This window comes from Hemitrygon akajei, unplaced genomic scaffold, assembly GCF_048418815.1.
Source record: "Hemitrygon akajei unplaced genomic scaffold, sHemAka1.3 Scf000053, whole genome shotgun sequence".
Classification (NCBI taxonomy): Eukaryota; Metazoa; Chordata; class Chondrichthyes; order Myliobatiformes; family Dasyatidae; genus Hemitrygon; species Hemitrygon akajei.
This window is the reverse complement of record NW_027331939.1, coordinates 2,956,802-2,982,431: the sequence shown is the minus strand read 5'-3', so window position 1 is coordinate 2,982,431 and position 25,630 is coordinate 2,956,802. Positions and strand designations below refer to the sequence as shown.

At 46.1% G+C, this 25,630-nt stretch overlaps 1 protein-coding gene and 1 pseudogene across 1 annotated transcript in view; both read right to left on the bottom strand.

Annotated features, from left to right (window-relative positions):
* The window catches only part of LOC140721246 (NACHT, LRR and PYD domains-containing protein 3-like), a 29,928-nt gene extending 23,080 nt beyond the window's left edge, over window positions 1-6,848 (bottom strand). Inside the window, exon 1 of the mRNA XM_073036095.1 lies at window positions 6,731-6,848. The gene's annotated coding sequence lies outside the window, so the exon portion shown is untranslated. The remainder of the gene's footprint in view (window positions 1-6,730) is intronic.
* The window catches only part of LOC140721279 (N-acetyllactosaminide beta-1,3-N-acetylglucosaminyltransferase 3 pseudogene), a 418,101-nt pseudogene extending 392,702 nt beyond the window's left edge, over window positions 1-25,399 (bottom strand).
* Between the last annotated feature and the right edge of the window lie 231 nt (window positions 25,400-25,630).

Below are 25,630 nucleotides of genomic sequence, written 5' to 3'. Positions count from 1 at the left end.
GAGAGGGGAGACTTGCAGCTTGGGCAACTGCCGATCTTCCATAAGAAAAATACCTTGCCCAGGCTTGCGCCCTGGAAACGTTCCAAGGTGCAAATCCATGTCTATCGAGACTAACGGCGGCCTACTACACTACCCAGCTGGGGACTGACGGATGTCATATATTTTGTTATTATCCACTCAAATACGCTGAACTTAAACTTGGGTACAGATCAGTTTCATCGCTTCAAGATTGTATGTTTACTGATTGCTAATAAAGGATCGAATACTTATCACCGACATTTGTTACAATCATTATTGCATTTGAGGGCACGTCATGTAAGTAGAACAAACCTGTGGGGGGTCGCCAGCAATGGCAAATTGGCTTGGTTACATTTCACCACTACATTCTCAACAGATGTTTCTCAACCTGCCGATCACTTAAATATTCTGAGATACTGAGTATTTTGCTTCAGTTTTCACCAGTGAAAAGGACCTTGGCAATTGTGGGGATGACTTACAGCAGACTGAAACACATGAGTGTATGGACTTTAAGAAAGAGCATGTGTTGGATCTTTTGAGAGGTTTTAAGTTAGATATGTCGCCGGGACTGAACGAGATATACCCCATGCTACTGTATGAATCGAGGGAGGAGATTTCTAATCCCCTGACGATGATCTTCACATCATCAATGAGGTGGGGAGAAGTACCAGAGAATTGGAAGTTTGCAAATGTTGTTCCCTTGTTTAAGAAAGGGAGTAGATAACTCAGGAAATTATAGACCAGTAAGCATTTGGAGAGACATAAACTGATTAGGGATAGTCAGCACGGCTTTGCCGAAGGCAGGTCACGCCTTATGAACCTGAGTGAATTCTTTGAGGATGTAACAAAACACATTGATGAAGGTAGAGCAGTGGAAGTACTGTATATGCATTTCAGTAAGAGGTTAGCTAAGGTTCCCCATGGAAAGCTCATTCAGAAAATAATGAGTGATGGGATCCAAGGAGACCTTGCTTTGTGGATCCAGAATTGGCATGCCGACAGAAGGCAAAGGGCGGTTGTAGATATTTTGTATTCTGCATGGATGATGATGGCCGATAGTGTTCCATTGGCTCTGTTCTGGGACCCCTTCACTTTGTGATTATTACAACTGACCCGGATGAGGAAGTTGAAGGATGGGTTAGTAAGTTTGCTGAAGACACAAAAGTTGGGAGTGTTGTGGATCGTCTGCAGGGTTGTCAGATGTTACAGTGCAACATCGATAGGATGCAGAACTGGGCAGAGAAGTGGCAGATGGAGTTCAATACTGATAAGCGTGAAGCGGTTCATTTCGGTCAGATTGCAAGATAATATGATATTAATTAAGATATCAATAGATTAGAGAGAGTGCAGAGACGATTTACTAGGATGTTACCTGGGTTTCAGCACTTAAGTTACAGAGAAAGGTTGAACAAGTTAGGTCTCTATTCATTGGAGCGTAGAAGGTTGAGGGGGGATTTGATCGAAGTATTTAAAATGTTGAGAGGGATAGATAGAGTTGACGTGAATAGGCTGTTTCCATTGAGAGTAGGGGAGATTCAAACGAGAGGACATGATTTGAGAGTTAGGGGGCAAAAGTTTAAGGGAAACACGAGGGGGTATTTCTTTACTCAGAGAGTGATAGCTGTGTGGAATGAGCTTCCTGTAGAAGTAGTAGAGGCCAGTTCAGTTGTGTCATTTAATGTAAAATTGGATAGGTATATGGACAGGAAAGGAGTGGAGGGTTATGGGCTGAGTGCGGGTAGGTGGGACTAGGTGAGATTAAGAGTTCGCACGGACTAGGAGGGCAAGAATGGCCTGTTTCCGTGCTGTGATTGTTATATGGTTATATAATGGTAATATTCTTGTCAATCTGGAGGATCAGTGAGATCTTGGGGTTAGTGTCGATAGAACATTCAAAGCTGCTGCACACGTTGACAATGTTGATAAGAAAGCATATGGTGTGTTGACATTTATCAGCCACGGAATTGAGTTCAAGAGCGTAAGGTAATGTTACAGCTATATAAGACCTTGATTAGACCCCGCTTGGGAGTACAGTTTTCAGTTCTGGCCACCTCACTACAGGAAACGATATGACTGCTATAGAGGGAGCACAGAGGAGATTTAAAAGGACTTGCTTTGGATTCAGAATAACAATTATTTTGTTCTCCTTTACACTTGTAAACAATCTTGAATCTTGAACCCTGGGATTAATACCACGACCAACCACATTATCTATGCTCCCACTTGATTTCATGAACACCTACAATGTCACCCTCATTCTCCTCTGGAATAAAGATCCAGCTCGGCCAACCTCTTCCTATGACTCGGCCCTCTAGTCCAGGCAACATCTTCAGCAATCTCCTCTGCACCCTATCCAACTTGATAGTATGGTTCCTACAACAGGGTCAACACAACTGTACAGAATACTCTGTGTAACCACACCAACAATATAATGCCCATAATCCAGAACTCAATGCCCTAACTGATGAAGGCCAGCATGAGTAAATCCTTCTTTTCCACTCTCGATACTTGCATGTCCACTTTCAGTGACTGTGCTCTTGTACTCCCAGGTCGCTCTGTTCCACAACACTTGGTGCCCTCCCATTCACTATACCAGTCCCACCTAGTTTGACTGTCCACAATGCACCATCGCTCACTTGTCCAAGTTGAAAACCATTTGGCATTACTCAGCCCATCTCCATAACTGACCAATATGTCTTTGAAATTCATTGTCACCTGTTGCCTGATAAGCCAGTCTCCCGAATTTAGTCTCCCTGTATGCACATGACTGTGTCGCCACCCACTGCTCTAATCTGCTAATTAAGTTTGTCGACGACACCGCATAGATTGGCCTCCTCTCAAGCAATAACGAGGTGGCCTACAGGGAAGAGGTCATCTCTCTGACACAGTGGTGGCAAAGTAACAACCTTCCTCTCAATGTCGCAAAAACAAAGGAGCTGGTTGTGGATTACAGGAGGAATGGAGACGGGCTAACCCTTATTGACATCAATCGATCTGGGGTTGAGAGGGTGAACAGCTTTAAGTTCCTTGGCATCCATATCACCGAGAATCTCACGTGGTCTGTTCACACCAGCTGTGCGGTGAAAAAGGCACAAAAACACCTCTTTCACCTCAGACGGTTGAGGAAGTTCGGTATCAGCCCCCAAATCCTAAGAACTTTCTACAGGGACACAATTGAGAGCATCCTGACTGGCTGCATCACTATCTGGTATGGGAACTTTACTTCCTTCAATTGCAAGACTCTGCAGAGTATGGTGCGGACAGCCCGGCGTATCTGTAGTTGTGAACTTCCCATGATTAAGGACATTTACAAGGACAGGTGTATAAAAAGGGCCCGAAGGATCATTGGGGACCAGAGTCACCCCAACCACAATCTATTCCAGCTGTTACCATCCGGGAAACGGTACCACAGCATAAAAGCCAGGACCAACTGGCTCCGGAACAGCTTCTTCCACCAGGCCATGAGACTAGTTAACTCACGCTCAATTGAGTGTACTCTATATTATATTGACTGTTCAATATATTATAATTTATTATAATTTACTTACACTGCACATTGCACATTTTGACGGAGACGTAACGTAAATATTTTTACTCCACATGTATGTGAAGGATTTAAGAAATCAATTCAACTTAATTCAATTCAAACTTGCTCACCGTGCCATGTACATTCATATACAAATCAATGGCATGAATTAATTACAGAGGTCTCGACACTGACACACACATCCCACTCATCACAGGGCTCCATTCGCTAAAACCATCTTCAATCATCTCCCTCTGCTTCTTGTTGTCGAGCCCGGTGTGAATCCACCTCGCCAGCTCCCCATGAATCCCACGTGACCGAACCTCCCCGATCAGCTGCCATGCAGGATCTTGTTACAGACTTTACCAAAGTTCAGATGATCAACATCACTGCCCAACGTCATCCAACTCCCCAGTTAACTCTTAAATAATCTCCAAAATACTTGACACATGTGATGTCCTATTGGGCATTGTAGACGGTGATTTCCCCATAACCAATGTCCAACTGCCCGAGACATCAGCTTCACTGCAGACTGAGAAAATTCCGATCCCAGCTGTCGAATTACCAACCTGGACTGAAGCCCGTATACTGCCAGTTCCATATCCTCAGAGTCACCAGCCCAATATCATCACCCATACAAAGACGCTTTGGTGCCGGCGATCTGCCGTGGTGTTCCTGCCATTTCCGATTCACAGACTAAGGTGGAATTGGAACCTAATGACCCTCTGCCGGGGCCTGTGCTTAGGCTGGTTCCCCGGTCTGTATCGAGGATGCAGATACACTTCAGCCTGACCCCAGCAGCTAAACCGAGCGTATTTGATCACAATCTTTCTGCTGTGTGGGATCTTGCCAGCAGAGCTGGCTGCCATGTTTCCAGCAGTGTAACAGGAACAAAATGTAAAATTATAAAGTAGAAAACGCTGGGAACTCAGTACATCAGACTACATCTCTGAAAGAACAAATGGTGGAAGATCCCCTTCCAGATCCGAGGCTGTACAAGATGCTGCCGATCTGCTAAGCGTTTCCAGTATTTTCTGCTCTTCACTTTAAATTTCCTGCAACTGTAGTATTTCTCCATCTTCATTTTAATGCACAGATAGTAACTGATTGCCATCCTAAACTGTAAATGTCACCCCACCCCAACCACTCTGTTAGATCTGAGTTCATTCTGACCCTGTTGTAATACATCCCACCCAGTCAATGCTCACAGCATCCTTCCCTCCCACTATCACTCTGTTACATTTGCTCCCGAGGCCACTGTCTCTACACTGAGAGGCGGTGACCACAGAGCGATAAAAACTGCAACACTTGCTGCAGCTCTGACGGGCCGTTACCCTGGAAACAGAGGAAATGGCTCACCAAAAATAACCGAAAAAGGAAATAACAAACATAACTACAGATGCTATGAGCTGCATTATGATGAAGATTAACACTGCATCCATTTTGTAACGGTGAAACTAAATTTGAAATGGCTGCTTTTACCCTGCCATGTGCTGTGTTCAATTACACCTCTGGTATTTCTAGCTAGCGAAAAACCAATTTTGGAAAAGATGCAAAAGAAAACTTCACAATGAAGGCAAAGTTTGAAAGAGAGATTTTTGAAATATATCATTGCAGCAATGGGGTACAGATTGGACAGAGGTTGAACAAGATGGTTGATATATCTCATTGAGGTGGTGCGATACAAACCGGACAGAGGTTGAACAAGATGGTTGATATATATCATTGAGGTGGTGAGATACAGGCTGGACAGAGGTTGAACAAGATGGTTGATATATATCACTGAGTTGGTGGGACAGAGGCTGGACACAGATTGAACCAGATCGGTAGGGAATGAGCAGATGGAGCCTGATGGGAGAAGGGGATGAAGGGCGATCTCTGATGTACCTCCCGCAATACACAGAACCTGAAATAATAGTACGCACTAGTAGATAACAGATTCCAATATAACAAAACCAGAACAAACAATAAGAACTTTGGTATGTGCCCTTTTCTACTCGACACACTTTATCAATGCACCGCAGGAAGTATCCCATCCCGATACTTCACATCTTCATACGGCTACTGCTCTTCCTGTAACTGAACGAAATAGCGAAGAACTGTGGACACAGCAGAGTACATCATAGAAACCAACCTCCCCTCCATGGACTCTGTCTATACTTCCCACTGACTCAGTAAAGCAAACAACATAATGAAAGATCCCTACAACCCTGAACATTCTCAATTCTCACCCTCCCATTGGGGCGAAGATAAAATAAAACAGAAACACGCCACCGGGCTCAAGGACGGTGTCCTTTCTGCTGTTAGAAGCGAACAGCGTGATGAGTGGACTCCTGACCTCACAGTCTAAATCGATGTGACCTTGCACCACATATCTACCTGCACTGCACTTTCTCTGTAACCAGAATGATTTGTTTTACCTCAATGTACTGCTGCAATGCATTGATCTGTGTGGAGAATACCGGAGACACGATTTTCACTCTACCTCTGTACATGGAAGACATTCCCCATTTCATTCGTGTGGGAATATCAGACAGCCTGGGTTGCTCCTTTGGAAATTCCGGAGGGAGTGTACACATTTCCGAGAAACCCAGATAAATGAACAAGACTTAATTCTCGCATTAATAGGGCCAGATATCGGGAAACAGCATTTCGGCAAGTCGTAGCAATGGAAAGAAGATGGAAATAAACTTCCCAGTCCCCCGAGAGGACGTGAGAGATCTGTACCTCACTGTCCTGTCTGAACGGGGAAAGATGAAACTACTCATACACGTGGAGCAGTGTCCCGAGGGTGCGATTGCCAAATTTAACCCTCTGTCTGCAAGAACACAACGGGCCGAACGGCCGCTTCCAGTGTGCTGCAAATATGTAAAGCAATTATCGACCCCAGGCGTCGATCCAGGTGAAGTTTGGATCCGATACCGGGCCGGGTGATGGAGGTAAAGTTCACCAGGTACATCTTAATGGATGGGTTCGGTCTCGGCATCACAACCTCATCCCGCTCCTGAACACCAGGGTTTGAGCGGCGGCTCATCTCAGTCGGTTCGGTGTGAAGGTCCCATAACCCGGACCGACCACGACAGGTTGTGTCCAGGAAGCGGGACGAGGCCGCCAGTTCGAGGAAGTTAACGGGACTCTCTGCCCAACATGAGGTTCCCCGCCCCCGGGATCGGCTTCAGTACTCACCGATGTGAAATTGTCGGTTGCGTTCAACCCCAGTGACCGGCCTTAATACTGACCGATGAGAACTTCATCAATTTGTCCCGAGAGCAGCGAGATCCGTCCACCGGCTCCCCACCGACGATCAGCTTCAACAGAGAACGGAAAGAAACCCCCGCCCATCCGGAGACTGTGAGAGCGGGGGTGGGGCCTCGGAAGCGAAAACCTCAGATGCTGCAGATCTGCGTTTGAAATGGGAGCGAGAAACTTGAACGGGTGGGGGGTCTCCCAGCTGAACCGATGACTCTGCTCCTCGCCCCTCACACGCTGCCCGAACTACCTTCTTCATTCCCCACATTATTCCATATTTACACCAGCTGCATTTTTAATGTTTCCCTCTGTATCTTCCCCGTCCCCATGGCTCCATCTCCCGGTTCTCAGAGTTAAGGGTTCGATTCCCATCCCGGTCCGACATACAATCCCCACCCGAAAAGGAATTGTGCAGGTTTCATTGAAATCACTTCTATGTTTATAAACACTTTTTTTCTATTCACATTCCTCCGGACTCACTGGACAGGAACACTGAAACATCAAGTGAAAAACAGCAGGAGGAGGCCATTCAGCCCCTCTAACCATCAACAAGATGGCGGCTGCTCTCCCATCTCAGCCACATGTGTCTGTCCGATCCTCATTTCCTCGATCCCTTCCGTCTCCACACATCTGCCGGCCTCTGTTTATTTTTGTGAAAACGATCAATAAGGTGTTGCTCCTCTACCCTGAGGGCGGTCTCATCTTGGCACAAGAGGAGGCCATTGATCGAAACGTCGGAATGGGAATCAGAATTAAAATGTCCGGCCACTGCAAAGTCCCCCTTGTGGCAGATGATACAGAGATGCTGGACAAAACGGTCTCCCAGTTTATGGCGGGTCTCACCAGTGTAAAGGAGGCCGCATCGGGAGCACGGGACACAATAGATGACTCCAGCGATAGATTCGCAAATGAAGTGTTGCCTCACCCGGAAGGACTGTTTTGTGTCTGAATGGAGGTGAGGGAGGAGGGGTAGCACTTAGGGATTAGAAAGATTAGTGAGGAGGGATGAATGAACAAGGGAATTGTGGAGGGAGTGATCCTTGTTGACCCCTGTTTGTGGCATCCTAAACAGATTTGCATGAATGCAATCCCTGCATTCATTAGTAATTTCTTTATTGCAACAGAAACGTTATATATTCCATACAGTGAATGCTCAAGACATCCGGGCCTCCACACCGGCTCCTGAGGTCACTGAGGGGCGGTGACCAGAGAACGATAAAAATGTTCAACACTCTGCAGCTCTGCTGGGCTGTTACCCTGGTGATGGAGGAACTGGCTCAGAAGAACTAACTGAAAAGTAGGAAGTAAGGAATTCAACTTCACATGCTCTGTTTCATGAATTTATGAACATTTGGAGAGGCATAAAATTATTACGAATAGACAGCTTGGCTTTGTCAAAGGCAGCTCGTGCCTTACCGGCCTGATTGAATTTTCTGACGATGTGACTATACACATTTATGGAGGTAGAGCAGTAGATGTAGATGTAGTGGATTTCAGCAAGGCACTTGATGAGGTACCCATGCAAGGCTTATTGAGAAAGTAAGGAGGCATGGGATCCAAGCGGACATTGCTTTGTGGATTCAGAAATGGCTTGCCCACAGAACGCAAAATTGTTTGTAGATGGGTCATATTCTGCCTGGACGACGCTGACTAGTGCTGTTCCTCAGGGATCTGTTCTGGCACCACTTCTCTTCGTAAGTTTTATAAAGGACCTGGATGAGGAAGTGGAGGGATAGGTCAGTACATTTGCTGATGACACAAAGGTTAGGGGCATTGTGGATAGTTTGGAGGGCTGTCGAGGTTATAGCGGGACCCCGATTGGAAGCGAAACTGGGCTGAGAAGTGGAAGATGGAGTTCGACCCAGGTAAGTGTGAGGTGGTTCACTTTAGAATATGATGGCAGAATATAGTATGAATGGTAAGACTCTTGGCAGTGTGGAGGATCAGAGGGATCTTGGGGTCCGAGTCCACAGGACACTCAAAAATGCTGCGCAGCCTGACTGTGTGATTCAGAAGGCATACGGTGTATTGGCCTTCATCAACCTTGAGATTGAGTTCAAGAGCCAAGAGGTAATGTTACTGCTATATAGGACCCTGGTTAGACCCCACTTGGGGTACTGTGTTTGGAGTGCAGTTCTGGTCGCCTCACTACAGGAAGGATGTGGAAGCCATAGAAAGGGTGCAGAGGAGATTTACAAGGATTTCTCTGGATTGGGGAGCATGCCTTGTGAGAATAGGGTGAGTGAACTCGGCCTTTTCTCCTTGGACAAATGGAGGATGAAAGGTGACCTAATAGAGGTGTATAAGATGATCGTGTGGATAGTCAGAGGCTTTTTCTCAGGGCTGAAATGGCTAACACGAGAGGGCACAGTTTTAAGATGCTTGGGAGAAGGTACAGAGGCCATGTCAGGGGTAAGTTTTTTTACGCAGAGGGTGGTGAGTGCGTGGAATGGGCTGCCGGCGACGGTGGTGGAGGCGGATACAACAGGGCCTTTTAAGAGACTTTTGGATAGGTACATGGAGATAAAAAGAAGAGGGCTGATGGGTAACCCTATGAAATTTCTAAAGTAAGTTCATGTTTGGGAGAGCCCTGTTGGACGAAGGGCCTGTGTATAATGCTGTAGGTTCTCTATGCTTCTCTAGTTCTATGTTCTCAGTTCATCCCATATAGCCAATGCTCACAGCATCTTTTCCTCCCACTATCACTCTGTTACATTTGTTCCTGAGGCCACTGTCTCTACGCTGAGAGGCGGTGACCACAGAGCGATAAAAACTGCAACACTTGCTGCAGCTCTGACGGGCCGTTACCCTGGAAACAGAGTAAGTGGCTCACTGAAAATAACCAAAAAGGGAAATAACAAACTCAACGTTGTATGCTGTGCATATAAGTTATACAGCTCTCGTTACATGCACATTCAGATCAACACTTTGAGTGATTATGCATAAAGTTAGAAGTTAATAACTCATCTCCTTCCACCACAGGCCACAAACTTATCAATCACCCCCCCACCCCCCGTACAGAAACCCTCTCGTTCTTGAGATTACTCCTGTGAACCATGTGATCCACTGTTGTACTGAACACATCTGCTTCATTTCCAACGATTGACAGACAGGAGACAATGAGGGGGGATTTCCAAACACAGTTTGAAAACCAAACTCACGGGTCTATTTCTACTGTTGCAAACACGGTACAGCCCATTTACTCACAGCCTCTCACTGTGAAGGATGGGATGGTAACCCATCTTCTCCTCGGTATGGCAGTCATTTCTTCCAAAGAAACTCCCAAAACAAATATCTGAGCCAGAACAGAAATACTGGCTCAACACCTCATAAACATGGACAGCTTGAACCCCGGGTCCATTGTACTAGGATGTAAAACTGTGATATCTCACGACCCAACATCACAGTGTCACACAGCTGAATCTGCCACTCACCGACCCCCGAATTCTCACACATCGTCCCCACATCTTACACTGAGTGGTGTAATCAGAAATTTCCCCATAACCAATGCCCAGCGCCCCAAGCCTTTTGATTCATTGTGAAAGGAGGAACATCCAGCCCCCATCTGTGGAAGTACTGACCTGGGTCAAATCCCAGATACTGACAGGTCTAAATGCCCAGTGTTTCCCAGGATAACAGCTCAATCAGCAACTCGCCCAGGACTCCTTGTCGCCAGTAATATGCTGCAGTGTCTCGGCCATTCAGAGTTCAAACACCAACACTCCGACATCAACCTGTGTCAGAACGGGAACCTGATGAACCTCTGACTGGGCCAGAGAACGGGCTGGAAAACCTGGGTGCGGGGTAACAGCAGGCGGGTATAATGTTTCACATTGTCTCCACCAGCTAAACTGAACACATTTTATTATTATGCTATTGTTAAATGAGATCTTGCCCAGCACTATTGCCCGTCACATTTCCTGTAGGCTAACAGGAATAAAACATTTTAAATGTAAAATTGAAAGTAAAGTGTTGGAAACTCGGTACATCAGATTGGATCAGTGGAAAGAGAAACTGTGGAAGACCCGGTATCTGATCCGGGACTGTCCAAGACGCTGCCCGATCTGCTGAACGTTTCCACCATTTTCTCTTTTTACTTTAAATGATACACAACTATTAACTGATTACACGATATTTGTGACGGTCAGAACAAATTAGCACAAATGTAATACCAATATTCATTAGTTTTCTCTCCAATCCAATACAGGGATAATGCAGTCAATGCTCACAACATCCATCCTACCCCACTATCAATCTGTATTCTCTGCTTCCAACCCTCCTTCCGACAAAGATTAATACAGCAGACATTTTAACTTCGAAGCTAAAATCGCAATTGCTGTCTTTAACTTACTACGTGCTGTATTCAATAAACCCTCCGTTAGTTCGAGGTAACGAACACCGATTTCAGTATCAACTCAGTGAGTCAAAAATACGTCATAATGAAGACAACGGCAGAAGAGAGATTGTTGATATATAATCGTTGATGGGATACAGGCTGGACAGATGTTGACTGAATGCACAACGGACTATATTAATTTTTGTGTGGATGCCGTTGTTCCTGTTAGAACTGTTCGCTGCTATCCCAATAATAAGCCCTGGATCACTAGTCACATCAAAGGCCTCCTAAACCAGAAGAAGAGGGCCTTTAAAGATGGTGATCGGTTGGAGCTTAAAAGAGTTCAGAAGGAACTCAGAGTACAGATAAGGGGGGCAAAGGAGCAGTATAGGAGGAAGCTAGAACAAAAGCTGCAGAAAAAAAGCATGAAGGAGGTGTGGGATGGGATGAAGATCATCACCGGATGCGGTGCAAAGCGGGGGCAAACATAAGTGGAGATGTGGAGAAAGCGAACCAGCTGAACAATTTCTTCAATAGGTTTGACAACACAATCTCATCCTCACCGCAGAACTCCACACAAGGCTTACTTCCCTCACAGGAAAATAGCCACTCACAGGAGACGCCCAGGATTACGGCTGCACAGGTGGAAGGTCAACTGAGGAAGATCTGTACCAGCAAGGCGGCTGGACCGGATGGAGTTTCCCCACGATTACTGAGGGCCTGTGCGACTGTGCTGGGAGAACCACTACAGCGCATCTTCAACATGAGCCTAGATCAGAGAAGAGTACCCAGACAGTGGAAAACATCCTGTATTGTCCCGGTACCGAAGAAACCACAACCAAAGGAGTTGAATGACTTCAGACCTGTTGCCTTGACGTCGCACGTGATGAAGACCATGGAGCGGCTGATAATACAGAATCTGAGGCCACAAACCAGGCACGCCCGGGATCCGCTTCAGTTTGCGTATAAGGAGAAGGTGGGAGTGGAGGATGCTATCACGTATTTGCTGCACAAATCACTCTCTCACCTAGATGGGGTCAGTTGTGCTGTGAGGATTACATTCCTTGACTTCTCTAGTGCCTTTAACACCATCCAGCCCAAGATCTTAAGGCACAAACTAACGGAGATGGGAGTCGACTCTCACATGGTGGATTGGATAGTGGACTACTTGACAGATAGACCTCAGTATGTGCGGTTGGGAGACTGTAGGTCTGACACGGTGGTCAGCAGCACAGGAGCGCCGCAGGGAACCGTACTCTCTCCGGTCCTGTTCACCCTGTACACATCAGACTTCCAATATAACTCGGAGTCCTGCCATGTGCAGAAGTTCGCTGATGACACGGCCATAGTGGGGTGTGTCAGGAATGGACAGGAGGAGGAGTATAGGAAACTGATACAGGACTTTGTGATATGGTGCAACTCAAACTACCTGCGTCTCAATATCACCAAGACCAAGGAGATGGTGGTGGACTTTAGGAGATCTAGGCCTCATATGGAGCCAGTGATCATTAATGGAGAATGTGTGGAGCAGGTTAAGACCTACAAGTATCTGGGAGTACAGTTAGACGAGAAGCTAGACTGGACTGCCAACACAGATGCCTTGTGCAGGAAGGCACAGAGTCGACTGTACTTCCTTAGAAGGTTGGTGTCATTCAATGTCTGCAGTGAGATGCTGAAGATGTTCTATAGGTCAGTTGTGGAGAGCACCCTCTTCTTTGTGGTGGCGTGTTGGGGAGGAGGCATTAAGAAGAGGGACGCCTCACGTCTTAATAAGCTGGTAAGGAAGGCGGGCTCTGTCGTGGGCAAAGTACTGGAGAGTTTAACATCGGTAGCTGAGCGAAGGGCGCTGAGCAGTCTACGGTCAATTATGGAAAACCCTGAACATCCTCTACATAGCACCATCCAGAGACAGAGAAGCAGTTTCAGCGACAGGTTACTATCGATGCAATGCTCCTCAGACAGGATGAAGAGGTCAATACTCCCCAATGCCATTAGGCTTTACAATTCAACTGCCAGGACTTAAGAAATTTTTTTTAAAGCTATTATTAATGCTTTTTGAGTTAGTGATTTAGATGCATATCATATTATTACTGAGTTAAGTATTGTATGTAATTAGTTTTTGCTACAACAAGTGTATGGGACATTGGAAAAAAGGTTGAATTTCCCCATGGGGATGAATAAAGTATCTATCTATCTATCTATCTATCTATCTAGTAAGATGGTGTATATGTATATATCTTTGAGGTTGTGGGATACAGGCTGGACAATGGTTGACCAAGATAGTTACACTTACATCCCTCATATACATGAGTAGAAATCTTTACGTTTCCGTCTAAATGTGCAATGTGCAATTTATAGTAATTTATAATAAATAGTATGTTCAACAATAGAACATAGAAATACGATATTGTCAGCATGTGTTAATCATTCTCATAGCCTGGTGGAAGAAGCTGTCCCGGATCCTGTTGATGTCCTGTCTTTTATGTTGCGGAAACACGAGGAAATCTGCAGATGCTGGAAATTCAAACAACACCCACAAAATGCCGGTGGAACACAGCAGGCCAGGCAGCATCTATAAGGAGAAGCATTGTCGACGTTTCGGGCCGAGACCCTTCGTCAGGACAAACTGAAAGGAAAGATAGTAGGAGATTTAAAAGTAGTGAGGGGAGGGGGAACTGCGAAATGATAGGAGAAGACCGGATGGGGTGGGATGAAGCTAAGATCTGGAAAGGTGATTGGAGAAAGTGATACCGAGCTGGAGAATGGAAAGGATCATGGTTTCGGGAGGCCTAGGGAGAAAGAAAGGAGGAGGGGGAACACCAGAGGGAGATGGAGAACAGGCAAACAACTAAATATGTCAGGGATGGGGTAAGAAGGGGAGGAGGGGCATTAACTGAAGTTAGAGAAGTCAATGCTCATGCCATCAAGTTGGAGGCTACCCAGCCGGTATATAAGGTGTTCTTCCTCCAACCTGAGTTTGGATTCATTTTGCCCATGGATGGACATATCAGAATGGGAATGGGACGTGGAATTAAAATGTGTGGCCATTGGGAGATCCTGCTTTTTCTGGCGGACTGAGTGTAGGTATTCAGCGAAACAGTCGCCCAGTCTGCGTCAGGTCTCAACAATATATCAAAGGCCACACTGGGAGCACCGGACGCAGTATACCACACCAGCCGACTCACAGATGAAGTGTCGCCTCACCTGGAATGACTGTCTGGGGCCCTGAATGGTGGTGAGGGAGGAAGTGTAATGGCAGGTGTAGCATTTGTTCCGCTTACAAGGATAAGTGCCATGAGGGAGATCGGTGGGAAGAGATGGTGGGGACGAGTGGACAACGAAGTCGCGTAGGCAGCGATACCTGCGGAAAGCAGAAAGAGGGGTGGAGGGAAATATGTGCTTGGTAGTGGGATCCTGCTGGATGTGGCGGAAGTTACGGAAAATTATAAGTTGGACCTGGAGTCTGGTGGGGTGGTAGGTGAGGAGAAGGGGAACCCTATCCCAAGTGGGCTGGCGGGTGGATGGTGTGAGGGCAGATGTGCGGGAAATGGGAGAGATGCGTTTGAGAGCAGAGTTGATGATGGAAGAAGGGAATCCACTTTGTTTAAAAAAGGAAGACATCTTCTTCGTCCTGGAATGAAAAGCCTCATCCTGAGAGCAGATCCGGCAGAGACGGAGGAATTGTGAGAAAGAGATAACATTTTTGCAAGAGACAGGGTGGGAAGAGGAATAGTCCAGGTAGCTGTGAGAGTCTGTAGGCTTGTAGTAGATATTAGTAGATAAGCCGTTTCCAGAGATGGAGACAGAGAGATCAAGAAAAGGGAGGGAGGTGTCGTAAATGGACCAGGTAAATTTGAGGGCAGGGTGAAAGTTGGAGGCAAAGTTAATGAAGTCAACGAGCTCAGCATGCGAGCAGGAGGCAGCGCCAATGCAGTCGTCGATGTAGCGAAGGAAAAGAGGGGGACGGATACCCGTATAGACTTGGAACATAGACTGTTCCACAAAGCCAACAAAAAGGCAGGCATAACTGGGACCCATACGGGTGCCCATGGCTACATCCTTGGTTTGGATGAAGTGGGAGGAGCCAAAGGAGAAATTATTGAGAGTAAGAACTAGTTCCGCTAGACAGAGGAGAGTGGAGGTAGAGGGGAATTGGTTAGGTCTGGAATCCAAAAAGAAGCGGAGAGCTTTGAGACCTTCCAGGTGAGGGATGGAGGTATATAGGGACTGGACGTCCATGGTGAAAATAAGGCGATGGGGGCCAGGAAACTTAAAATCATTGAAAAAATTCAAAGCGTGAGAAGTGTCACGAACATAGGTGGGAAGGGATTGAACAAGGGGGGATAAGACAGTGTCAAGGTATGCAGAAATGAGTTCGGTGGGGCAGGAGCAAGCTGAGACAATGAGTCTACCTGGACAGGCAGGTTTGTGGATCTTGGGTAGGAGGTAGAAACGGGAAATGCGGGGCGTATAAGGTTGGTGGCAGTAGATGGGATATCCCCAGAGCTGATAAGGTTGGTAATGGTGTGGAAGACTGTGGCCTGGTGCTCCTTAGTGGGGTCATGACCGAGGGGTAAATAAGAGGAGGTATCAGCGAGTTGCCGCTGTGCCTCGGCCAGGTAGAGGTCAGTACGCCAGACTACAACAGCGCCCCCCTTATCAGCGGGTTTTAGAGTGAGGTTAGGATTGGTGCGCAGGGAGTGGAGAGCAGAGTGTTCGGAATGAGTGAGGTTGAAATTGGAACAAGGTGTAGTGAAGTGGTGATGTCGAGACGGTTGATGTTCCTTCGGCAGTTAGCAATAAAGAGATCCAGAGCAGGCAGAAGACCAGAGTGGGGTGTCTATGAAGAGGAGGGGGGTTGAAGACGGGAGAAAGGGTCATCAGTAGGGGTGGGAGGGACCTTACCAAAATGTGAGCTCGGAGACAGAGCCGGCAGAAGAAGAGTTCAGCGTCATGGTGTACGCGGAACTTGCTGAGGTGTGGGTGAAGGGGGATAAAGGTGAGGCCCTTACTGAGGACAGCTCGTTCTGCCTCAAAGAGTGGAATGTCAGAGGGGATAGCAAAGACCCGGCACGGATGAGAGCCGGGATCAAGGTGGGGGGGGGGGGGGAGGGAGGGAGGCTAGTTGAGTAATTGGAGAGGGGAGGGTTGAGGTGAAAGGAAGCTGGAGCCTCCGAGGTTCCAGCGGTTAACGGTGGGATCTGAGGGAGAGGGAATTGTAGAGTGCTGGTGGTGGAAAGGGAGACGGGGGTCATAATCGAAGCATGTGTGGAGTCGCAGTTGGAGGTTGCTCCCACCCCCAACGATGACCCCCTTCTCCTGCTTAAGTTTCCAGCATCTGCGGATTTCCTCGTGTTTCTTTTATCATTACACCTTTCCAGGATCTGTTTCCCTATCTGCTCCTCCATATACCTGTTACTATTGGGCGGCCTATAAAAACACCCAGTAAAGTTATTGACCCCTTGCTGTTCCTAACTTCCATCCACAGAGACTCCGTAGACAACCCCTCCATGGCGTCCACTTTTTCTGCAGCCGTGACACTATCTCTGATCAACAGTGCCATGCCCCCACCTGTTTTGCCTCCCTCCCTATCCTTTCTGAAATATCTAAAACCCGGCACTTGAAGTAACCGTTCCTGTGCCTGAGCCAGCCAAGTCTCTGTAATGGCCACCACATCATATCTCCAAGTATTGATCCAGGCTCTAAGATCATCCGCTTTGTTCACAACACTCCTTACATTAAAATAGACACATCACAAAGCGTCGGTCTGTGCGCGTCCCTTCTCTATCAGCTGCCTATCCTCCCTCTCGCACTATCTACAAGTTTTCTCTATTTGTGAGCCAACCTCCTCTTCCCTGGTCTCTTCAGTTCCGTTCCCACCCCCAGCAATTCTAGTTTACACTCTCCCCAGTAACCTTTGCACACATCCCCGCCAGAATATTGGTCCCCCTGGGATTCATGTGCCGCCCATCCTTTTTGTACAGGTCACACCTGCCCCAAAAGAGGTCCGAATGATCCAGAAATCTGAATCCCTGCCCCCTGCTTCAATGCCCTATCCACGCATTTATCCTTCACCTTGTTCTATTCCTATTCTCAATGTCGCGTGGCACAGGCAGTATTCCCGAGATTTCTACCTTTGGGGTCATTCTTCTCAATTTGCTTCCAAACTCCCTATAGTCTTTTTTCAGGACATCTTTCCTTTTCGCACCTATGTCATTGGTGCCAATATGTACCACGACTTCTGGCTGTTCTCCCTCCCACTGCAGGATATCTTGGACGTGATCTGAAACATCCCGGACCCTGGCACCTGGGAGGCAAACTACCATCTGAGTTTCCTTCCTGCGTCCACAGAATCACCTGTCTGACCCCTAGTATAGAGTCTCCTATCACTACTGCCTGAGTATAGGCGACGTTTCAGACTGAGATCCATCTTCTGGATTGGAAGTAAGACATTAAAAGTCAGCGTTAGAAATGGTGGAGGAGAGGAAGAGGTAAATGGAATTAATCAGGTGAAATCAGGAGGGGGGAGTGGTGAAGCAAAGAGCTGGAGGTCGGTTTGTTAAAGGACTGGAGAAGGGAGAAACTGATAGGATTCTGACAGAAGGCCTTGGAAGAAAGGGAAGGAGAAGAGTCACCGGAGGGAGGTGCAGGTTTGGAGATACAGTGAGAGAGCCTTCTAGAACTTCCGATAATTATACCCCTCCACCATTTTCCTTTACCAGCCCGACTCCCATTTTCTTCTCTCACCTTCCCATCGTCTTCCTCTGATGTTCGACCCCCCCCCCTTCCCAGTCTTCAGTGAAACTGAGAAAAGAGGCATTTCCACGTCCAAAACGGTTTCTTATTGTCAATATTGTGACATCCGTTCATACGATTTCGCAATATCTGGCACGGCCGCAGATGTATAGTTTGACAGAGAAGCAGGGATCCGTTACATCAAACTGAAATGAGGAAAGTCTACACCTTACACTAACTTACACCAAAACTGAGCTTCCACTCAACCTTTGCCTTTGCCCTTCGCTATAGATGCATCTGATATGGAGAATAGGTTCCCACTACCGAAAACATGTATGTCTCTAATAACGTTTGAATGAAATAACTCCCACACCTCCGCTTGAAGGAGGCTATGGCAGATTATCCGCTGATAATCTGAAATGCCCCACGTTCGGCAACTGACTGTTGAACCCCCTGGGCATAGGCTCCACTGAGATTACATACATTTCTTATGGGGAGCAGGAACAGCATGATACTCTAATCAGGCCAATGCTATATACAATTGCATCATGACCTTTCCCGTCAGTGAAGGGAGGTATTCGGAATGTAGTAAACACCACGTTATCAATCTGGTTGTATACCTTCACTGGCGTTTGAAATTCCATCACCTTCTTTTCCTCTACATCAACTCTCTTGAGAACCCCGACACTCATTGCGAATATATCAGCCCTACTCACCCATATATGGTCATCAGCCCGTACCTTAATATTGATCCCTGTCTGCCCTTCATTATCCATTTGACAAATTGATCAGTTTCATCCCAGAACTGACAATCTGCTACTGCGACGTCAATCTAGACACAGTGAAATGCTTTTCTTGCGTGCCATTCAGTTCAGACAATTCAATACATAAGTATATCAAGGTGCTGCATCAGGAAAAAATAAAACAATGTTGTGTTGTATTTATAGGGCAAGTGCAGTTCAGATTGCGAAATAAGTAAATCCGACTATCTACCTCAACGACACAACGAAATTCCCCAATATTCATTGCTGCTGGTTTCCCCACACAAGTCGATCCAAAGGGAAGCAGCCATTCAACAAATCAATAAGCTCCAAATTTGTTCACGTCGCGGACCAGCCCCCAATTTTGTTACGATTTCGTAACCTACCAGCAGCAAGAGATTATACACTGTCAGGTTTTAATGTTAAAACCATTATCTTAGTTAGTATCTATTTATAATATAGCAACTTAAACAAGATAAGCAAAAGTTAACAATGTTATTTATATGTGTGTGTGTGTGTGTGTGTGTGTGTGTGTGTGTGTGTGTGTGTGTGTGTGTGTGTGTGTGTGTGTGTGTGTGTGTGTGTGTGTGTGGCTTCAACACTCACGGTACAAGCCTGCGTCTCTCCTAACACCTGTGACAGCGCTCCGTGTAGATGTGCTCAACGGTTTGAACGGCATTACCCTGAGGGAATTAGCCGTATCTCCTAACCTTTTGTGTGATTTTACATTCAAGGTCATTTGGATTTTCATATCCTAATGCTACCAATAAATCCGCTCTTCAGAAAACCTCTGAAGAAGTTTGTTGAAGTTTTAAATGCCGATTCTTCGCAAAATTCTAAGGAAGTAGAAGCGCTATCATGATTTCTTCGTAATTGCACTTACGTGCTGAACCCTGAAATGGTAACAGCATGTGATGATCCTCTCCACCTGTGATCCTCCGATGAGGACTGGTTCAGGGATCCACGGGTTCATCTTCCTGAAGTCAATAATCAGCTTCATGGCCTCGCTGACATTGAGTGAGTTGTTGGCACTACTCCGACAGATTTTCAGTCTCCCTCCTCTATGCTGATTTGTGACCAGCTTTGATTCATCCAATGACAGTGCTGTTTTCAGCAAAATTAAATGTGACATTGGAGCTGTGCATAGCCTCAAAATCAGAAGCACAAAAAAAATCAAGCAGAGGGAATAAACATAAACCCTACGGTATACCCGTACTGATGGCTAATCTGGCGATTTGTTTGCAAATCTGTACTGACTGGCGTCTACGACTGAAGAAATCGAAGATCCAATTGCAGAAGGATGTACTGACACCAGGTTCTTGCAACTTATTGATTACAGGATGACTTATTGAATGCTAAGCTGCACTGAACAGCATCCTGATGTATGCGTCTTCGCTGTCCAAATGTTCCAGAGTTTGAACCTTGTTTGACAAGGGTTTGACAAGGTCCCGTACGGAAGGTTGGTTAGGAAGGTTCAATCATTAAGTATTAATATTGAAGTAGTAAAATGGATTCAACAGTGGCTAGATGGGAGATGCTAGAGTGTAGTGGTGGATAACTGTTTGTCAGGTTGGAGGCCGGTGACTAGTGTTGTGCCTTAGGAATCTGTATTGGGTCCAATGTTGTTTGTCATATACATTAATGATCTGGATGATGGGGTGGTAAATTGGATTAGTAAGTATGCAGATGATACTACGGTTGGTGGCATTGTGGATAATGAAGTAGGTTTTCAAAGCTTGCAGAGTGGTTTAGGCCAGTTAGAAGAGTGGGCTGAACGATGGCAGATGGAGTTTAATGCTGATAAGTGTGAGGTGCTACACTTTGGGAGGAATAATCCAAATAGGACATACATGGTAAATGGTAGGGCATTGAAGAATGTAGTAGAACAGAGTAATCTAGGAATAATGGTGCATAGTTCCCTGAAGGTGGAATCTCATGTGGATAGGGTGGTGAAGAAAGCTTTTGGTATGCTGGCCTTTACAAATCAGAGCATTGAGTATAGGAGTTGGGATGTAATGTTAAAATTGTACAAGACATTGTTAATGCCAAATTTGGAGTATTGTGTACAGTTCTGGTAACCGAATTATAGGAAAGATGTCAACAAAATAGACAGAGTACGGAGAAGATTTATTAGAGTGTTACCTGGGTTTCAGCACCTAAGTTACAGGGAAAGATTGAACAAGTTAGGTCTTGATTCTTTGGAGCGTAGAAGGTTGAGGGGGAACTTGATAGAGGGATTTAAAGTTATGAGGGGGATAGATCGAGTTGACGTGGATAGGCTTTTTCCTTCGAGAGTAGGGGAGATTTGAACAAGAAGACATGATTTGAGAGTTAGGGGGCAAAAGTTTAAGGGTAATACGAGGGGCAATTTCTTTACTCAGAGAGTAGTAGCTGTGTGGAATGAGCTTCCAGTAGAAGTGTTAGAGGCTGGTTTGGTATTGTCATTAAAGTAAAATTGGATAGGTATATGGACAGGAAAGGAATGGGGGGTTATGCGCTGAGTGTGGGCCAGTGGGACTAGGTAAGAGTAAGTGTTTGCCATAGACTAGAAGGCCTGAAATGGCCTGTTTGCGGGCTGTAATTGTTATATGGTTATATGGTTAGTTGCAGTGGAAGTGGGCGGGTCCAAGCCAGACAGCTGGAGAGTCCAGCTGTCTGTTCTTGCAGATCTGTATTTAGTTTCGTGCCCAAGACGAGACTGTGGGGTCAATTAGTTGTGGTTCCCAAAGTTGGGAAGGAGGATGTGGATGATGTGAATCAGTCTATGTGTGCAGGTGTGGGGTAAATGGTGGAAAGGGTATGGGGCCATTAGCAGGATGGAGGGAGGTAGGGGATGTGGGTTATCAGATGCAGCGTGACCCGCGAGGATGGGTCCCAGGACAAATTGAGTCATAAAAAAGGGAGGTGTTGGTCCATTGAATCAGACAGGATACGTGACCTTTCAGGAAGCAACAATTCCCTTTGCACATTAATTACTGACTAATCGTCCTGAACATTGCGTTTGTGACAGACCCCCAGTGTCTGGGAACAGCTAAATGGCAGGACGCAGAGGGTGATGGTGAGAGGCTGTTTATTGGGCTCCAGGCCAGTGCTTCGTGATGTTCCCCATGGTTACACCTATTGTTACTTGTCATTTATATCAATCATTTGGTTGGGAATATACAGGGTGTAGGTTGGAAGTTTGAACATGGAACATAGAAGTCTACGGTACTTACAGGCCCTTCGGCCCACAATGTTCTGCCAAACTTGTAACCTGCTCTAGAAACTGTCTAGAATTACCCAACTGCATAACACTATTTTTCTGAGCTCCATGTACCTATCTAAGAGTCTCTTAAAATACCCTATTGTATCCGGCTCCACCACCGTTGCCAGCAATGCATAACAGACCCACCACTCTGTGTGGAAAAATTCCCCTGACATCCCCCCTCTACCTACTTCCAAGCACCTTAAGGCTATGCCCCCTTTTGTCAGTCATTTCAGCCCTGGGGGAAAAACCTCTGGCTATCCACATGATCAAAGCCTCTCATCATTTTATACACTTCTATCAGGTCACCTCTCATTCTGCATCACTCCAAGGAGAAAAGGCCAAGCAAGCTTGCAGCAGTTAAGTTTAAATAATTACTTTTTTTTGAAAGATATTAAGTATAAACTCTTCACTTTGTTTCCATCTCCCCACTCGGAAGTGACCGAAAGCTACTTCACAAGCTGCAAGACCTTGAAATGAACAAACACTGAGGGAATGTGAGTGACTTTAAAGAGCTGGGATACTGACAGCACATCACCAGACCTGGACAGATCGTAACTGGGTCTGACAGAGGCATACCTGGTACCTCTGGGCACATTCAGTCTCATCCCAACTATTTCCTACCTTTCTTTGTGCAGGTATGTAATATCTAAAGGACCAGTGTTTGAGTAAAAGAGACTCACCAAACTTTCTGCTGTCTGAATCAATGGAAACCCTGAGTCAGATGGGTTCTCTCCAGTTGATGCTCTCAGTCCTCGGGCTGGTTCACTTGTTCATCTTCCCTCATCCTCAGTTCTGGTTTGCTTCCAGTTGTCGGCTTTTCTTCCAATAGATCTCTCACCGCAGTTCTAACTTTAAAATGAAAAACAATGAAGCACGTTAACAACACAAAGGAGAACAAAACATTACTGCTCAATGTTCCTAAAAATAAAACTCACTGAAATTTAAACATTAAGACAAATATAATGATCTGAGTGAACAAATCTGTATTTGTTCCTCACACGTCACAAAATGAAATGCGATAAGGAGGAGCCATCATTCAGTCAGGAACAGGATTATGTGATTTGATCCATCTGGTCTGCCCCACCATTCAACCATGGCTGATTTCATTCCAACACCATATTCCTGCCTTCCTCCTGTAACCCTGAAGCTACTAGGAACAAACACAAATATATTAACCTCTGCCATAAATATACCCCAATAACAGCTTCATCCACCCTCTGTGGCAACAAATTCTACAGATCAGTCACCCTTTACTTGATATTCTCCTCATCTCAATTTTAAAGGGAAGCTTCTTTATTCTGGGATTGTGTTCTCAGATCCCAGACTCTCCGTCTAATGGAAATATCCTCTCCATGTCCACTGTATCCAGGCTTTTCAGCATTCGGTAAGTTACCTTAAACAAGCACAACACCCACCCCCACTGTCCCTCAGAACTCCATTGAGCACAGGCCCAGGACCATTGACTAACAGACAGGTGACAGTGAGGGGTAATTTCGAAATACGGTTTGAACACTGAACCCCTGTGTCCAATTCTACTACTGCAAACATTTAATGACCTCCTCTCCATGTGAGGGATGGTATAGGAACTCATTCTCTCCTCAGATCAGCACTCATTGCCTCCAAAGGAACCCAAGAAACAAGCATCTGACCACAGACCATAAACACTCTCTCAACACCTCATGAGCCTGAGCAGCTTGATCCCCAGATCCATTTCACTAGGGTTAAAATCGTCCCCACATCAGGGATTTCCCCACAACCAATGTCCAGCAACCCAAGACTTCTGATTCATTGTGGAAGGAGGAACATTCAGCCCCAGCTACAGAAGTACTGACCTGGTCAAATCCCAAATACTGACAGTTCCATATTCCCGGAGTCTGCATCTCAGGATTACAGTCCAAGCACCAACTTCGCAGGACTCCTTTGTTGCTGATAACATGCTGTAGTGTCTCGGTCAATCAGAGTTCAAAAATTAACACTCCTACATCAAACTATGACAGAATGGGAACCTGATAATCCTCTGACTGGGTCAGATATTGGGCTGGAAAACCTGGGCGCGGGTCAACAGCAGGCAGGGATACATTTCACATTGTCTCCAGCAGTTAAACTGAAAGCATTTTATCATTATCTTATTGTTAAATGAGATCTTGCCCAGTACAATTGGCCGTCGCATTTCCTGTGGGCTAACAGGAATAACAGGCTTTTCATTTCAAATTGAAATTAAATGCTGGAAACTCAGTACATCAGATTGGATCTGTGGAAAGAGAAACTGTGGAAGACTCAGTATCAGAACTGATGCTGCCCGATCTGCTGAACGGTTCCGGCATTTTCTCTTTTTACTTTAAACGATGCACAACTATTGACTGATTACAAGATGTTTGTGACGGCCTGAACAGAGTCGCAAAAATGTAATGCCCACATTCATCAGTTTTCTCTGCATTCCAACACAGGGTTAATACAGTCGATACTGTCAATGCTCACAACATACTCCCCACCCCACTATCAGTCTGTTCCATCTGCTCCGGAGGGCACTAACTCTCAATGAGCGGAAGTGACCAGAGAGCGATAAAATTGTGCTCCACTCCCTGCAGATCCTGGCTGCTCCCGGCAACAGGAAAATTGCCTCTCTAAAAATGACCAAAACAGGAAATATCAGACTCAACTTTAAACGCTGAGAGTCTCCGTCTGACAAAGATTAACACAGCGGCCATTTGGTAACTTTGAAACTAAAATTGTGGTGACTGTCTTTATCCTTCCTCATTCTGCATTAAATAAATCCTCTGGTAGATCCAGGTAACAAACTCTGATGTCAGAAGTAACTCCGTGAGACAAAATACTTCACAATGAAGGCAACGGTAGATGAGAGATTGTCGATATTTATCATCGAGGTGGTGGGATGCAGGCTGGACAGTGGTTGAACCAGATGGGCAGGGATTAAGCAGATGAAATGGGTGGGAGAAGGGATCAAGGACGATCACTGATGATCCTCCAGCAATGCACAGACACTGAATTAATAGTACATACTACTATGTAGTAAAATGACAAAGATAGAGCAACAGGAACTTTGGCATTTACCCTTCTCCCCGAACCAGCTTTTATCAACACATCATAGAAAGTATTCCCAGGTTCGCAGTGAAGGTCTCACATTCCGGACAGACCCCGAAAGGTTTTGTCCAGGAAGCGGGGTGAGACCGCCAGTTCGGGGAAGTTAACGGGACTCACTGCCCAGCATCGGTCGGGACCGGACTCAATACTCACCGCATGGATCTTGTCGGTTCCGCTCCGCAGAGAATGATCCGACCCCCCAAACCCCCGGCTCCCCGCCCGAGGGGGCGAGGACCCTCTCCAGATCCGGATCCCGTAAACAATCCGCTGCTCCGGACCCGCTTCTACACAAAGAAAAAAATCACTGCCCAGCCCGGGAATGTGAGCATGCGCAATGTGCTTATTGCGTCATCAGAGCGTGGGCGGGGCCTCGGAGACAAACCCGCAGATGCTGCCGATTCAAGTTGTCACTTGTAGTGTCATTCCGACCATAACTGCTGGTACAGTACTTAGTAAAAATGAGACAACGTGTTGTTTTTTTTCAGGACCATGGTGTTACATGACACAGTACAAAAACTGGACTGAACCACATAAACAATAACACAGAAAAAAAAACTACACCAGGCTACAGACCTACCCAGGACTGCATAAAGTGCACAAAACAGTGCAGGCATTACAATAAATAATAAACAGGACAATAGTGCAGTAAGGTGTCA